The 16,849-nt window shown below is 38.8% G+C and overlaps 1 long non-coding RNA gene across 1 annotated transcript; it reads left to right on the forward strand.

Moving 5' to 3' along the window:
• Window positions 1-10,960: 10,960 nt before the first annotated feature.
• LOC134624154 (uncharacterized) lies at window positions 10,961-12,687 on the forward strand. Its single transcript, XR_010093461.1, has 3 exons — window positions 10,961-11,005; window positions 12,295-12,363; window positions 12,571-12,687. It is a non-coding gene; the product is annotated as an uncharacterized LOC134624154 (long non-coding RNA).
• The last annotated feature ends 4,162 nt before the right edge of the window (window positions 12,688-16,849 follow it).

The following is a 16,849-nucleotide window of genomic DNA, read 5'->3' on the forward strand; positions in this document are numbered from 1 at the left end:
CTCCACTTTCTTCTTCTTTTTTTGAATAACAAGTTGAATCTATATCTAACATACATGTAAACAAAATATTCATTTATGAAGTCCGCTCTCCGTCTCCTGCTGTCCCTGCGAATAAAAAGACCCGGAGCTCTCCGGTCGAGCTCAGGCAACATTCAGTGTGTTTTAATGGCGGACACATTCGACCTCGTTGAAAAACATTACACTGACTTCTATGACTTTAATGGAGAGACGTGTGTGAAAAAATCAAACATGAGCTGAACAAACAGTAAAGTTCCTAAAGACAAACTCTTTAAGGAGGAAACAAAGCAAACTTACAGTTTGTTCACACACCAACAACAAGCTCCACTCCACGAAGTTAAGGAAAGTGAAAGTAAACTTTGAGCAGGAGGGAAACACCCAGAGAGGCATTTGAGGACACTCACGAGCATCGAAACACGTGTGCTGCGTTCAGGTGCACCTCGGAAACTCCCATATTGTTGGCAGGTCGTGATTTATTTCTGCGGGTTTTGCTGTTTGAAACACAAACGCCCGTAATCACTTTGTTGTTCTTCTTCCTGCAGCGTTTGAATATTTCAGCACTAAACTGATGTTTCTTCAAAGCTCATTTCAACCTGTTGAAGTCATGAATGAAAGTGCAGACTGAGAGTGGATCACATGATGTTTAAGGTGTGTCATGTGACATGTTCAGTATTGTCACACGTGTCTAGATTGTCCCTGATATAACTGCTCAAACACTGATGATTATATTTGAAGAATTATTACTGATGGCAGCAAAGTTTGAATGGAGCTCTCTGTGCTGATTTGTCGTCCTCTGGAGGGCTCAGGTCAGACTCCTTCATCCTTCTCCAGCATGAGCCCACCCTCAGACCCACAGGAGCTCTGACCTTTGACCTCCTGACCCTATAAGACGACAGGTCCAACCAAAACACAACAGGCACAGGCTAACTCTGGCTGTGTCCCAATTCAGGGTCTGCACGCTTGAAGTAGGCACACTATGCGTACTATAAGTATGAGAAGTGCGGAAGTGAGAGGCTTGTGAAATGGGACGTTCTAGCCTCCGTCGAGCTGTTCAGGTTGCCTAGCAACCATGATACTAACCGCTTTTAGGAGTCGTCATCCGCTTCCGCAAGGAAGCTGTAGCGGTGGCAGCAGACATAGAACAGATGGCCTGCATTTGTATAGCGCTTTACTCAGTCCCTAAGGACCCCAAAGTGCTTCACACTACATTCAGTCATTCACCCATTCACACACACACATTCACACACTGGTGACGGCAAGCTACATTGTAGCCACAGCTGCCCTGGGGCGCACTAACAGAGGCAAGGCTGCCGGACACTGGCGCCACCAGAGCCTCTGACCAACACCAGTAGGCAAACATGGGGTTAGTATCTTGCCCAAGGATATTTGCCCAAGGCATGCAGCCTGGAGCAGCCTGGGATCGAACCACCAACATTCTAGTTAGTGACTGACCTGCTCTGCCACCTGAGCTACAGCCACTGTTCTATTGCTTCAAAGTCCGCCATGATCACCCCACCCTGACCCAACCTGACTGCAACCTTCAGTCGTGTGTGTGTGTGTGTGTTTCAGAGGTGAGGAGGTTCACTCGAGGAGACAGAGAGTTCCTGACCAGACTGGCTCCTCCCCTTCAGCTCACCTGCCTGCACCTCCTCCCTGACTCAGCTCCACCTGCTTCGTTCTGATTTGATCTGTTCTACGTGTTCATACAAATAAAACTTTATTGTTCCTCCTCCTGTCACACGGTATCTCACCTTCACTGACTCTAACGCTGGTGATCAGGGTCAGAGGTCACACGAAGCTCTCTCTTGATCAAATCACATGAAGAACTATAATGCTGTAAAAAAGAGAATGCAATGTTGGCGCTGCGCAGGTGTATACACACTTTCTCACAGTAACTTCTGTGAGCAACACAAGCCCATGAATAACTCACCCCTGGTAGATTCATAATCACAGAAAGTGGCATTTAAAGCTAAATCGGTACGGCCAAAGCTCATGCAACCTAGGATGCTGCTGTCATCTTTCTGCTCCTGTAAACACACATAAATTCATCCACCCTTTTGTCATGTCTAGGTGGAGGTTCACATTGAGTAGTGGTCAAGTCAGTCAAGTCTTGTCAGCTTTTGGCAGCTTTTACCAGTCAGTCAGTTTTTTTTATTTTCACTCATTTACACATTCATTCATTCATTCTTTCTTTGCTGATAGTGGAATCGATCGTCACATTTCGTTTCCACCCTCAGCAAAATGACGTCATTTCAAAAAGAAAAGAAGAACTTTAGATCGGATTACCTCGCTGAATCCTTTTTGACAGGGACTCTAATTGTCCCAAATAAGTGGCCTTCTCCCGAGCCCATTGTAATTTTGGAGAAACTCACTTGCAACGGTTTGCCCGGTACGTGTCGTATAGCGCTTTTAATTCCCATCGTGCAGATCTGCTTAAAGAAAAGAGATTCCCAAACAAAACTCCCAAACAAAACTCCCAGTGCACTGTTCAAAAACAAAAATAAAAATAACAGATCAAAATGAAAAACAAAACTAAATAAAAATCCAGAAGTCCGATCTTTGGACTTGTGCCAAAATATTCTTTTTCTAATAGGTGAAAACACACTGTTAGAGTGAATTGTTAATGTTTGTCATTTCTATGCTTGCCAACTCTGTGAAAGGAATTCTTTCTTTCCTCCCATCCCCAGATTCTCGAGGTTCTGGGTGCGAGGTTGAAGTGTTTTATCACAGGCAACATCCTTTTGAAGGTCTGTTTGATGTTTGGTAGAACTTCCTGCCCTTTGTATGGTTTCACTGTGTTACCTGTGGTAAACCATACATTGGGTGTGGGGGAGACTACCCTCTTTATGACCAAGGATGTTCCTCCTGCTTTTAGGTTTTATGACCCTTTGATCAGCAGGAGGACACACACACACACACACACACACACACACACACACACACACACACACACACACACACACACACTTACACACACACACACTCTTGTATATACATTTACATACAGTGCCTTGTCTTTGTAACCAAAGGGGGTTGCAAGGGGAGGTGTTTTGTAAACTATTGTTTGAAGTTTGTCAATAAAAGGCAGCGAGAGGAGGCCATCATCGGGGTCATTTTCGTGCTGGACACAGATGAGGCCTCCCTTGCGCAAGTAATCGATCGAACACTGTTGCCTTGTTTTTCTTTCATGGGAATAAGTCCTGGATATAGCGGGGTCTGAGTTTAGACCCAACATTTATTTGGTCCTTCGAGAGCCGGATCCTAACACATCGCATTCACCGAGGAGAGGGAGAGGACGCCACTGCAGTCTGCTAGCAGCCATTGTCTGGGACGACTGACGAAAGCCCTAGTACTTTGCTTTGTTCCAGGCCGGAGAGTTTGCGCCTGAACTCCCCTCGGGATGGATGGCAATTGACGGGAACCAGAGACTCTTCCCATGAACGGAAACAACACGAACAGTGAGTACAGAAGGCCTTAGAGAGCGGCTACGTGCCCGTGCGTTAAAGCAGGTACGTGAGTGTGCAAGCTGCCTGGTTTCTCCGCCAGTGTTTTTGTTTTTAATCTTTTTGATTTATTTAAGGAGGGTTAAGTCGGTTTCTCCACCGAAGGAGGTTTAAAGAGGTTTCTCCACCGAATAGAAGGAGGGTAAGGATGGTTTCTCCACTGAAAGGAGGATAGAGCTCTATAAAGATAAAAAAAAAAAAAAGGTTCTCCGCAGTTAAGGGCGTTGAGTGTATGGTTTCTCCACCAATGGTAAGGAGGAAAGAGCTCGCCGCGGTAAGGGGGATTATAGGCCTAAAAAGAGTGTGAATGAGCGTATATGTGTGTGAGTGCCAGTAAGTGAACGCAGCAGCACAGAAGGAAACCTAGGCGGTGTTAACGGATTTCGGTGACCTGTTGTGTACACGTAGCCTGGGTTTTGGTGTAAGTCCCGTTGCCTGCTGCAAACTTACGAGAAGTCTGCCTTGAAAGAGGATGAAATACACTGCAAAGTTTTTATTGGGCAGAACGTGTTGTGTGGATCGTTGAAGAATGAAGTGAAATTGTGCGCTAAGCAGAAGTGAGTGTGAGCGTGTCTGATTGTGAGTTTCTGGTGTGTGAAGAAGTTTTACCATGGCACACATTTGGATACATGAGAAGAAACTTATTATGTGATGAGACAACAGGGTTATGCTGTATGTTGTGTATGGCTGATTGGATGAATGTTTGAGATTGATCTAGCTGTTGATTTGTCTTTTGTTACTAAGTTGAGCCTGCCAAATGGGTTGTTACGATTTATCCCCCTGACATGAAGAACACGTATCATGACTTAAACAAGGCCTTTCTTTCCTTTATTTTATTTCCTTTCTTTTTATTTTGTTACTTTCATGGTGCACTGAAGGTTTCGGTTGATGATCTCTGTTTGAGCAGAGATGCACGATTAGAACAGAAGCGCTATACGACTCGTTGTCGAGAAAACTGTTGCAAAAGTGAGTTTCTCCAAAAATTAAAATGGGCTCGGGAGAAAGCCACTTATTTGGGACGATCAGAAAACAAGTCCCTGCCAAAAAGGATTCAGCAATGTAATCCGGTCTAAATTATTTTTCTTTTTCTTTTGAAATGACGTCATTGCTGGCAGTAGAAACTTATTGCGTCACGAGAGATTCTACTGTCAGCAAATAAAAAATGAGTGGAAAAACTGACTGACAAAAGCTGACAAGACTGACTGACTTAACACCATTGTATGAAGTTAACCCCCACCTGACAAATGTGTGGATGTATCTCTGTGTGTGTCTCTATTGCAGGAGCAGAAGGAGACCACAGGAGGAAACTTGGGTCACATGACTATGTGAACTCTGCAAATTTAACCTTTTAGTTTAAAATTTTCTGTGTCTGTGAATTTACCATGGGTGTGTCATTAACTACTTTGTGTTGCTCACAGAGATTACTGTGAGAAAGAGAGTATACAAATGTGCAGCGCTAACATTTACATTTCTTTTTACAGCAGATGGCTAATCATGTGATTCGATCATGTGATTTATAGCAGGACACATCTTAATGATGTTTTTCTACCACAGGATTACTGAGATTTTGTGTGAAGAAAACTGTGGTTACAGGCTGTGTGTTGGTGATTAAATTACACTGTGTTATGGAGAAAATGTTGAAAATTACAGGGAAGAAGTGAATACAGTGTGGGATATATTGTGTTTGAAACCAGTGTTACTTCTTTTTACAGTGGAGTGTTAACTTTATGACCTTTTTACAGCTCCTCTGGAATCTGGATGGCCGATGCCTGACCACCAGGATGAACCGTGTGTTAATGTTTGTTTTTCTTTAAGAGTGCTTGTAAAGGATTCAGCACAGACAGACAAGTGACAATTGAACAAATGTGCAGTGGTTACAGAATAGTTGAATATGGGGCTCATTAGCTGGCCACTATTGAGCTCACAGTGATAAAAATGAGTGGAGTGACATTGCTTAAGGAAAGTCACCGATTAAATTGTGGAATAAATTGGGATGATTCATGATTTGGGACAAATTATGATGATAACAATAGTGATTTAATGACTGGAGAAAACCTGCACATGATATTTGTCTTTTATGCTGAATACTTTATTACTCTTATGATCTGTAGTTGGTTGAAAATGTGAAGTTTGATTTAAAGACTTTGTCTTCTATGATACAGGCTCTGGGTGGAGCTGAGAGTTAGACAAGCTAAACATTTAATTGCTGACTAATGTTTTTACACAGGGTTACAGGTTGGAGTGAAGCTGCTCCAAGGGACAAACCCTGGAGATTGTTTTAGGGAGACTGTGCAACATTCTTGTACATGTCTCATTGGGGAGTTGACACATGGCGGAAGCCATGTGGTGAGAGGAGTGTCATTTTAATTTGCAGATGTCGTGAGGTGCCATGATGAGAAGGAGTGACTGAGGGGATCATCCACAAGATGGAAGCTGAGGCCAGGAGAGAGGCTTCAGGAGGATCAGAGATCACCTTCAGCACAGAGAGCTGTGCTACTGAGCTTCCAGGAGATCGTCATGAGGAGACTTTTGCACAGCAAAATCTTAAATGAGATAAAAGACTTTCGACGTTGAGGAAGACAACTAAGGTGTACGACGTGCTCTGCCTTTAAAATCTTCAGCAGCGTTGGAACATGAGAACCTGAGGGAGCATGCCGAGCTCCAAAAGTGACAGCGCAGAGGAGGTCCAGCGATGGACTTGTGGTTCTGTGAACAGCACAAATGCCAGGTGACTGTGAAATAACTAACAGCACTTTTTCCACAAGTGAAGCCAGTAACTTACTATCCTAACAGATTAGCTCTAGTTGCTTGTGCTTTACCTCCATGCGTGAGATCAGTATGTGCAGCAGCTTAAGCTGTACAATGTTTCAGGATATAGTTTTTCACCTTTTTGACACCCCATACGGTAAAAAAATACATTTTTCCTGGCCAAAATATATTTAAAATATATGGTAAATATATTTTGTATTTGTGATGCTCCAAAAAAATATATTTTTGAAATTGAAAATATATTTCTTTCAAACCAAAATACATTTCAAAACATATTTTAGGGTGAATAAAATACATTTCCAACCTTTATTTAAAATGTATTTAGTGCAATAATGATGATAATGATAATAATACTAAAAGTAACATGTTTTATGCACAGCTGCAAAAAACAGTTGGATTCAAACAAAACAGAGTCAAAGGTCTATCACGAATTAGGTTGTTTATTCATTTGCTTACAGTATTTCACATTACACAATATCTCACTATAATGTAGCGTTCATTGACTTTGAAATTATCTGTCAGTGATACAGTAAACAAGATACAACAACTGCTATGTACACTTTAGTTGTTGACAATATTTACAATATAGTACTTAAAGGAACACACTCTACTTTTTTTGGAAATAGGCTCATTCTCCATCTCCGTCAGAGTTAAAAATGCAGCACGGTAATAGGACTCTGGAGCGTGATCTTATGGGATGGGGCGTAGCCAGGATTTTTGGTCGAGGCGCCATATTAGCAGGCCAAACAAATGCTTGCTGTGTGGCCGTTGTAATGTTAGATTGCACTACCGGCAAATGAATAAGCTTGAAAACAGGCTCTCTTTTCATTGTTTCCTCACCTGGAAGCATCATGAGGGAGCTTATGTGTTGGATGTTACCAAAAGAAGGCGTCTAGCCTGGATAGCAGCTGTGAGACGAGCTGATATTCAGTTCTCTACCATCCCCAGATATCTGTTGGTCTGCTCCAGTATTTTCATTCAGGTAAGTTCTAAATAAGTTCATATTATTCTTTATATCCTGTTAGTTTCATTTTCAATGCGCTCTGAGATCATAGCACAAACTTAGATCAAACATGCAGAACTACCTTCTATTTATAGAGTTGCTAATTATTTGGCATTATTGCAGCAAACCAGCCTATGAAATGAAAGAAACACATCCTGACTGGGTTCCAACACTACACATGGGGCACTACGAAATCCCTGCTTCAAACTACATGCTACATACCACCATGCCAATGAGATTAGTTTTTCCATGTGAGGGTGAAAAGGTGAACCTCCTGGATAAGATGGCAAAGGTTTGCTGCGTTTTGGTGAACATGTGCCCCAGTGTGGTAGTAAAACCAGGGAAAAATGCTCTTGTTAAATACTTTTAAGTCTTGTGCTGTTTATGTATTGATACGTTTTCAAAAGAGACAGTAAATTACAGAATGCTAGTAGTGGGTGATATTATTTACATGCTGTCATTTTTTTATGTGAACATTTTGTCATTTGTAAACTATACATAACATTGATTCTACATTTTAACTGATTTGATGTTCTACAAAGTGCTTTTAATTAAAAATAGGCAAACATTTCTTTGTTTCTTTATTCAACTTTTGAACAGTGGTACTTAGTAAGTACATATTCAGTAAATGCAAAGTATTTACATGGCCCCCTAAATTAAACATTATGGGTTATTCAGAACAGAACTATGCTTGGAAAAATATTGTCCCATCAGTTGATCCAACTCCTCCACAGTAGCAGGATGAACTTTTCTTTTTTGAGGACGGCTTCTTTTACCTGTCACAACGAATGGTCTGTTTATGTTTTGATCAAGAACCTTTTTTTGGGCAGCTGAAGAGGAGAAGTCTATCTTATGGCCAACCTCTGGCTGTATCTTGGTCATATTACCAGGCAAAACCCAGTATGCAGGTTCATCTGTAAAAGTCCTTGTGCCACAGATCAACACTGTTGCTTCTACATTAAACAGAAGAGCAGCAACATGGGTGCAGGTCTCCACGACTCCGGCCATACAGGTGCAGTGGGCGGCTTCAACCTTCCCTGTGATGCTCACAATGACCTGTGGCTGCAATGCTGCAATTCAGTCTTTAAGAGTGCAGTACCTGAAACACACACAGACAAAGTTCATTTAAAGACAAGAGCTTTAATAAGCCAAGGCGACACAAATGTTCTTTATCTACTTTCAAATCCATTTATCATAAATGTAACAAATAAAGTGTTTTTATGTATCCATCTATAGAACGCTGCATGTTATATTCTAAATCTGCCTGTTTCTTTTTAGAAACCTATCAGCAAAAAATGAACCTAAAGTATGTAATGCAAGGATGTAATCACTTTCAAGAGGGAGAAAACATAATGTTCGACTTTAAATGACAATTATGGACACCTAATATGATAAGGAGGTTCTGCAGGTCATTAATCAATGTATAAAACTAAAACAGAATGTATTTTTAGTGACACAGGACACAAACAAGGAAGCAAGATGTGTAATTAGGATTATTTATAATAAATATGAATTAATTAGGGCAATTTCTTTAACCATAAAGAATAACTAAATCCTTCAGGACAATGTCACATCAATGCACTGAACTCACTATGTTATCCCTCTAACAGAGCCTCCACATGTTCTCACTGTAATTTCCCCCTCATGAATGAATTTATGCTTGCACTAATCTGAATGTTCAGGGGGAATCAAACACATTTTACTCGCAGTACTCAAGCTGACTTACCTTTGCTTGAATGACGGCGTACTCACAACGTGGAGGCTTAAAAATAGCCAAATCTTGTACCCAGTCCTTGGTGAATTGGATGTGCCTCCAGAGATTTATAATTGCAAAACTGGTGCGCCGTGTATGCGCTGACTCCACAGACAAGGTATGAGAGTAGATCATGCTAAGTCAATAGCGGTTTGGTCTTCAGGGTTTCTACTCCACGGCTATATTCCATACAGGTCCACATTTCACCAATCAAGAACCGTCTCTTTGCATCTGGACACAATCTGTCTCTATACTGTCCTTTTTCTTTTCAGCTACGTTTCAGAATGGTTCGTAGCAATCTTGTTTTGATTCGTGACCAGCCAAGATGGTGCTGCGCTCCCACAATGCATTGCGACATTACGTCAACGCCAAAGCCCTTTGCGTGCAGGAGAGTATGCGCATGCGCATTGCCATGGTGGTTTAAAAAATAAAGATATAATGAAAAGTAATTAATAAAAATTTAATATTTAAACATTCCCACAAATGTGCAATGAACGTGCAAAAACTCTCTTTATTAGTTGTTGCTGTTTCTTTCTTTCTTTCTTTCTTTCTTTTTTTTTTTGAAAAATAACGACGTCTCTGAGGCGCGAATTCCGACAGTGAGAGGAACGGCCGGATACAGGAGACGGGAAGAAACAAGCCGATTATGTTCGCGTTAATTAGGTGGTTGGAAGATGTAAAATTCTCAATTCTGCCAACTGAACATATACGAGATTTTAATGAGGATGAATAATTAGCCGGCATGGAGGAAACGGACCTTTATTTGGTGGAGTGGCGACAAGGAGCCAAAAGGCGGGTGGCCGGTCTATGAAGCCTCCATCATCAAGCTAGCAGGTGCCTTTTCTCATATAATATTACTTTATTCTCGCTTATTTGGCACGGAAGCGTAGAGCTGCCACCCAGGCAAAAGAGAAATATAAGTATATCACGTTAAAACGTGAAAGGTTTATCGTTCTAACAATATACTATCATGTTAGTACAATATACTTTTCATGTTTGAACAACATGTTTGAACAACATTGTACGAACAATGTACATAATTATCACGTCCGTACAATATTGTGCGAACGTGACAATTATGTATATTGTAATAACGTGATATTATATTATACAAACATGAAAAGCATAATGTTAGAACAATAAACATTTCATGTTATAACGTGATATAGCTCTATTTTTCTTTTGCCTGGGTGGCAGCTCCACGCTTCCATAATTTGGTAATCAAAATATGTAACTTAATTAATTTTATTGTGATGTACTTTTGCCTTTTCTTATTATTCTACCTTCTCAGAAAGGGAAAAATTACAAATAAAACTGTTTACACTTGTTATATACAATAACTATCAAAACCTATTCACATTTAATTTGGCTTTCACAGAAATCCCACCTCTCCTTCTGGCTACAGAGTACTTACCAAAGTTAGAAACAAAGCACAGTTATGCTTTATTAATGTTCGCTAATTACAATGTTCCACATTTCATGCTTTTTAAGTCATTTTTAGGCTTTTTAGAGTTTTTGTTTTTTTAGTAGTAATGTTTCTGCCTATTTATTTCAGCCCATGAAATCGAACGCAGATCTTCCTGATGTCAGATTTACATAAATGTAGGTAATTTTGTTTGTCATTGTCATTAATGTTGTTGATGTTGTTGTTTTTGTGCAGTTTGCAATCATATAAACCTAGCAAGCATCAGTCAGCACAGTGACTAACCTAAACAGATTCTTGCTTTATTCACATATATTATATGTAATTATATATACCTGCACATTGTACCTAGGGTTGCAGCCACTTGGCCCCACCCCATTGTTGTGACAGCCCTGATTGTACTTATACACTGCATCTGAACAGGGAACAGTCTGCCACATTATTGTATTTTTAAGTGACTTGTTTGTAATACATGAATTTGTTTCTTACAGATGTCAAAGTCTCAACCTCATGCTGCCCTCCCCCATCCTCCTAAAGTAAGTATTTGTTGTTGTAGTTTTTATGCAGTGTCTGTGTCACATGCTAATCATAATTATTGAAATAACTGTTTTCTAACAGATTTTCCAAAACACTAGTTATGTTTGTTGTCATTCAGACTAATACTACTGCTTAGACATTGCTTAGTGGTCATGCATGTTTGACAAGCTTGTTATGATACCAAAACAGTACGCCTATCACAATAATCAATATATCGACTTAACACACAATACATGTACATGACCTCAATAATTGTTGATGATGCAAATTATCTGTCATTATATTTACAAAAATAAAATATAATAATAACAACACAATAACATTAAATAACATTGTTTTCTATTTGTTAGAAAAATTACTATTTATTCAAGTTTTTATGGTATCTAATATTTTGATACCTAATTTCCATGATCTAAATATTTTTAGAATTAGATGTTGGTTTGTCAATTGAAAGTGTGTAGATCTTTCATTATTATGGTGTTATATTATGATTATACATTCAAAGACATAAAATGGTCTTAAAATGACAATGACATAACTTGTCGCAATTGTTTATGGGGCAATATACAAACCAACAAAAAGTTGTTATCGTAACAGGCCTTCAAAACAGACAGTTTTATGATTGATAAATTCAAAAAATAAATACATGTAATTTCTCCGAGATTCTCTAATATTCAGTTACAGTTCACAACACAGATACCTGTACATGCTGTATTATACTGTAAATATAAATCTCTACATTTAGCATCCCACTAGAAGAGTCACAGTAACTGCCTCTTTTTTTTACAAATACCTGTACTATTACTAACACATTTACTGTTTTACTTTTAGCCTGTGGATACAAATGCAGATTTCCTTAATGTAGGTTGTGCATTTTAATTACATCATGTTATTTTTATTATTATTTATTTATTTATTTTACATTCAAATATGATTGCTAGTAGGTAAAGAATAGTTCACCTATAATTGATATTCCCAATTAATTTCTCACCTCTGATTGAATGCCTTTGTTTGTTTGCCTTTTTTGACTATAACAAAACATTTTTGCAGGATATATATGGTGAATTTATATGCATAGATACAGTCGTAGTGCTTGACACATGCACACACCAGTAGATGTACTAAAAAGGAAATAATTACAATCATGATGTTGATTGCTGATGTCAGTATATATGTTTTAGAGGAATGTTTTGTTTTTCACCCAAAATGAACTATATTGTTTCAGAAGAGATTTATTACCTGACTCTTATATATTGTTCTGTTTTTTGTTTGTTTTTGTTATTTTCAGGTTCAATGGTGTGTGTTCTTCTAATGGCCGCCTTCCCACTGGAGGTTTTGATCCACAGCAATTTAAAAGGTAAACAGCTTTGAAAGTCAGTTCAAATGGTTAGCTAATAGTATTCTAAAAAGCCTACAACTCTGTCACCAGTTTCTTTACCAAAAAGTACCCATAAAAGTATCTCTCAATAGCATATCATTGTAGCTCAAATGTTTAGTTGTACAAATATCAGATTTTTGGAAATCTAAAACTAGTCAAACACTCAAATGTTCATGCTTTTTATAGGAGGACAAAGCAAAACGGACATCGGCGCAGAGTGAAGAACTGCCCTTCATAAGGACACTATGACAGCCATATATAGTAAGTGAAGACTTTCTGTGTATCTAAAATTGCATACAGCACAAGTAACTTACTTTGCAACCATTACAATAGGTTGCAAAGTAAGTTACCAATACAAATAGGTGATGCATTGTAGTGGTTGGTCTCAGACAAAGAAGGTCAACAGATTTATGAGTGCTGGAGGGTAAGGAGAGACGACCAAAAGGGGTGTTAGCATTACTGTAATGTGAACTGGATAGACTTTCCATCTAGGAAAAAAAAAGAGGTAAAATTATGTGTAAAATATATCTGTATTAATATCTGTATCTATATAAACAGAAATATCTGTTTGCTAAATGAAGCTAGCTAACATAAATCATATTTTTATTTTAACTCTGATAAAAGTAATAGAACTGTGACTTTTGTTTGTTACAGTGGCAGTAAGGAAGAGGTTTCCCAATTTGTGCAGAAGGGCTTTGAGGATTGCAGTGAAAGCTGGGGGAACTGAGACTGCTGGAAAAGGAAAAGAAATTACATTTTAAGTATGTTGACTTATGTTCATACAATCACACACACATATACACACACATATGTGTGTGTATATGTGTATATATATGTATGTATGTATATATATATATATATATATATATATATATATATATATATATATATATATATATATATATATATATATATATATATATATATATATATATATATATATATATATATATATATATATATATATATATATATATATATATATATACACACACACACACATATATGTGTATGTGTGTGTTTCTTTTAGAATGTTTAAGTATGTAATGAGAATAAGATTATAAAATGAATATTCCTTGCTTGATTTATATGAATGTTTTAAACATCAAATAAAGATTTCTTTCAGCTGTTACATGTGAATGTGGTTTCTTAGAAATATATGAAGGGTTAATTTTATATATTTTTGAATGATTTTAAATAAGTTTAAATTGTATTTTGAAATATATTTTATAAATATATTTCAAAATATAAAAAAACAGCCAAAAAATATATGTGTTAAAACACATTTCAAAATATATTATAAATATATTTTTTAAATATATTTTAAAATACATTTTGAAATATATTTCAAAATATACAAAAAATGGCCAAAAAATATATGTGCTAAAATATATTTCAAAATATATAAATATATTTTAAAATATATTTTAGCACATATATTTTTTGGCCATTTTTTGTATATTTTGAAATATGTTTCAAAATGTATTTTAAAATATATTTTTTTACCGTATGGGACTGTTAGTTCCACACGAGGTAGATGTCTACTACTGCAGACTAAAATTACATTTCTGTCACCTACACAACGCTTGTCTTTAATGTTACTGTTACTCTCACAACCACATATTACCATAAAGCGATGCACAATTCTGAATCCGTCAAACCTTTTGCCAACGAAAGAAGAGGGCACTTCTTATGAGTGTAGAGACCACGTGGAGAAGGAATTTAAGCCGAGGGATGACTTAACAGATGTGCCACTTGGTGAGGGAAAGGTTTGGTTTGTTGATGGTTTGAGTTTTACAACAGTAGAGGGACAGACTAAAACAGGTTTTACCGTAGTAGATAGTGAGAAAGTTATCTGTGCAGGACAACTACCATGTTTCATATTTGCTTGAGTAGCAGAGATAGTAGGTTTAACGGAAGTGTGTAATGCTGAAGAGTGTCAATATACACTGATAGCCAGTATGCATTAGCTACAGTACATTTCTTTGTGATGCAGTGGTGAGACGAGGTGTGACAGCCTCTACAGGGAAACCTGTAGAACACGCCAAACTCTTGCAAAATCTGCTGGAGGCAGAGTTTTTACCCAGTAGGATTGCCAGTTGCAAATGTGTAGCACACATGTGAGGGAAAGATCCGGTTGCATTAGAGAATGCTTTTGCACATAAGATCGCGAAAGAGGCAGCTTTACGAGAACATGGTGTTAACGTTTTAGCAATGCAACACCAGCGGACGTTGATTATTATGCGGAATGCACTGGTAGACGTGCAGGGCCACTCACCTACTGCAGGAAAACAGTTGTGACTTACAGTAGGAGCGAGCTTGCAGGATGGTGTTTGTTATCTGTGTGATAAACCAATACTGCTTTAGAATTTGTATTGGGCTGCTGCTATTTTGCGCCATGGGCTTTGCCATGTCGCAACAGGAGGGAGATAATGAGTAGTTTATACTTTAAGATTAAATACCCTTAAAAAAAAAATTTGCAGGTCATGTATGATATGTTCAAGCACAATTCTCGGGGTAATTTGAGACCTAAGAGAGGGAAAATCCCCAGACCCTGTCACCCATTTCAAGTTATTCACATGGACTATAGAGCTGTCCAGCTGTAATAACTATGAGTATTGTTTAGCGATGATGGTTCACATTTTGTAAATGAAGTGATTAGATTAATGGCACAACATCTAGGGATAACACTAAAAACATCATTGTTTATATCACCCACAATGTGCAGGGTTGATAGAGAGAACTAATGGAACAGTAAAGTTAAGACTTAGGAAGACACGCAGGACATGGTTAAACTGTATAGAATTAGTTAAGATGTATATGAATGTACATGAGGATTACTCCAACAGAGAATGGTCTGACTCGTTGAGATTATATATGTTAGAGTATTTAGAGTTCTAGTCTTCTGTAGTGATGATAGGAGAGCAGAAGAGAGAGCATATTAGCAGATTAGATGCTTAAAATGTTTAAAAGTAAAGAAGTCTTGAGAACAAATGATCTGCCAGATGATTCTGTTTCTCCACAGGAGCAGAGTCTGAAGTCTGGAGATTGGATGTTGACAAGGCCATGGAGAGGAAGTGCTGGTCCAGTCCACGGTGGGAAGGTCCATATCGGATGCTGCTGACGACGACCACAGCAGTGAAGATTGCTGAAAGGAACACTTGGATACATCAAGCGCACTGCAAGAAGGTGACGCACATTCAGGCCAGCTCGGGGTAAGTGGCAGGAAGACCGGGTACAAAGGGGGGGGGGGAAGCCTCCAGGGCCCCTCGTCTCAATCCGGTGAAGAAACCAACTGAGCCACAGGTACTCATCAGAATGGCTGGGAATGTGCTGTGCGCCTTCTTGTGCCTGTGGACCCTGAGTGGGATGACAGGGAGCGCACTGGGACAGAGCAAATCACACCCAGTACCCGCATGGGTTTTCAACAACTACTGTGACTATATAGCATCACTGAGAGCGAGACAGTTTGTTTGGTTGCCTTGGCAACACATCCAGGAGTAAACATATTTGGAACACTGCCAACTTTTCAACTTCTGAACCTGAATGGACGGTTGATTCACCAGTAGCTGGGAAGGTGAACTGGTCTGGTACGACAGACCTGCTAGTCTGACTCCAAGTATCTGACTTGCTGCAGGACATTGAACAACTAAATGAACTGGAAACAGGCCAGTTGCCTATGTGTATGAAGGGCAATGGATTAGTCCAAGTTGGAGATTTATCTTGAAATTTGTGCAACGTCACCTATTCTTTGTGTCCTCTGGAAGAAGGATGCAAACAGAGAAGCCTTTTGTCTACATTTACATCATGAACACTTCTCTAAGCTGGTTGAGGTTTTGAGCCAAGAAGATCAAAACAGCTTGATCCAATTTCCTTTACAAAGCTTTTCTTGTGGTGACAACAGGACAGGAGAAGTTGTAAATGCAGATAATTCACCAGTTGACTCTAACCCCCACAGGATGCCTACAGTGAAAAGATCTGGGGGGATTGATAGGAGTCATAAAGAAGTGTGTTGACCAGGCTACAGCTTTGAAGTTTGCTGAGAGCCACATGGACAAAAGACAAAGTCAACTGATGTGTTTGAATGTCTATGTCTGTATACAGTTGGATTGTAGTGACATATGATTTTTGAGTATGTTGATTATTCTTTTTGACTGTTACATTCAGTTGTTTACTTGCAGGAATACATAATGAATCGCACGACAGGAGTAGATGCACCACAAGGCTGGAGAGCTTGGTTAATGTCTGGTCCTTGGTGGCATCTTCTTTTGAAAATATTAACTACTGTTTTTGGACTATTGATACTGATTTGCTTATGTATAGGATGCATTTTACCGTGTATAAGATCAATGCAGTTGAAGTTTGTCAATAAAAGGCAGCGAGAGGAGGCTATCATCGGGGTCATTTTCGTGCTGGACACAGATGAGGCCTCCCTTGCGCAAGTAATCGATCAAACACTGTTGCC

This window comes from Pelmatolapia mariae, linkage group LG3_W (genome assembly GCF_036321145.2).
Source record: "Pelmatolapia mariae isolate MD_Pm_ZW linkage group LG3_W, Pm_UMD_F_2, whole genome shotgun sequence".
NCBI lineage: Eukaryota > Metazoa > Chordata > Actinopteri > Cichliformes > Cichlidae > Pelmatolapia > Pelmatolapia mariae.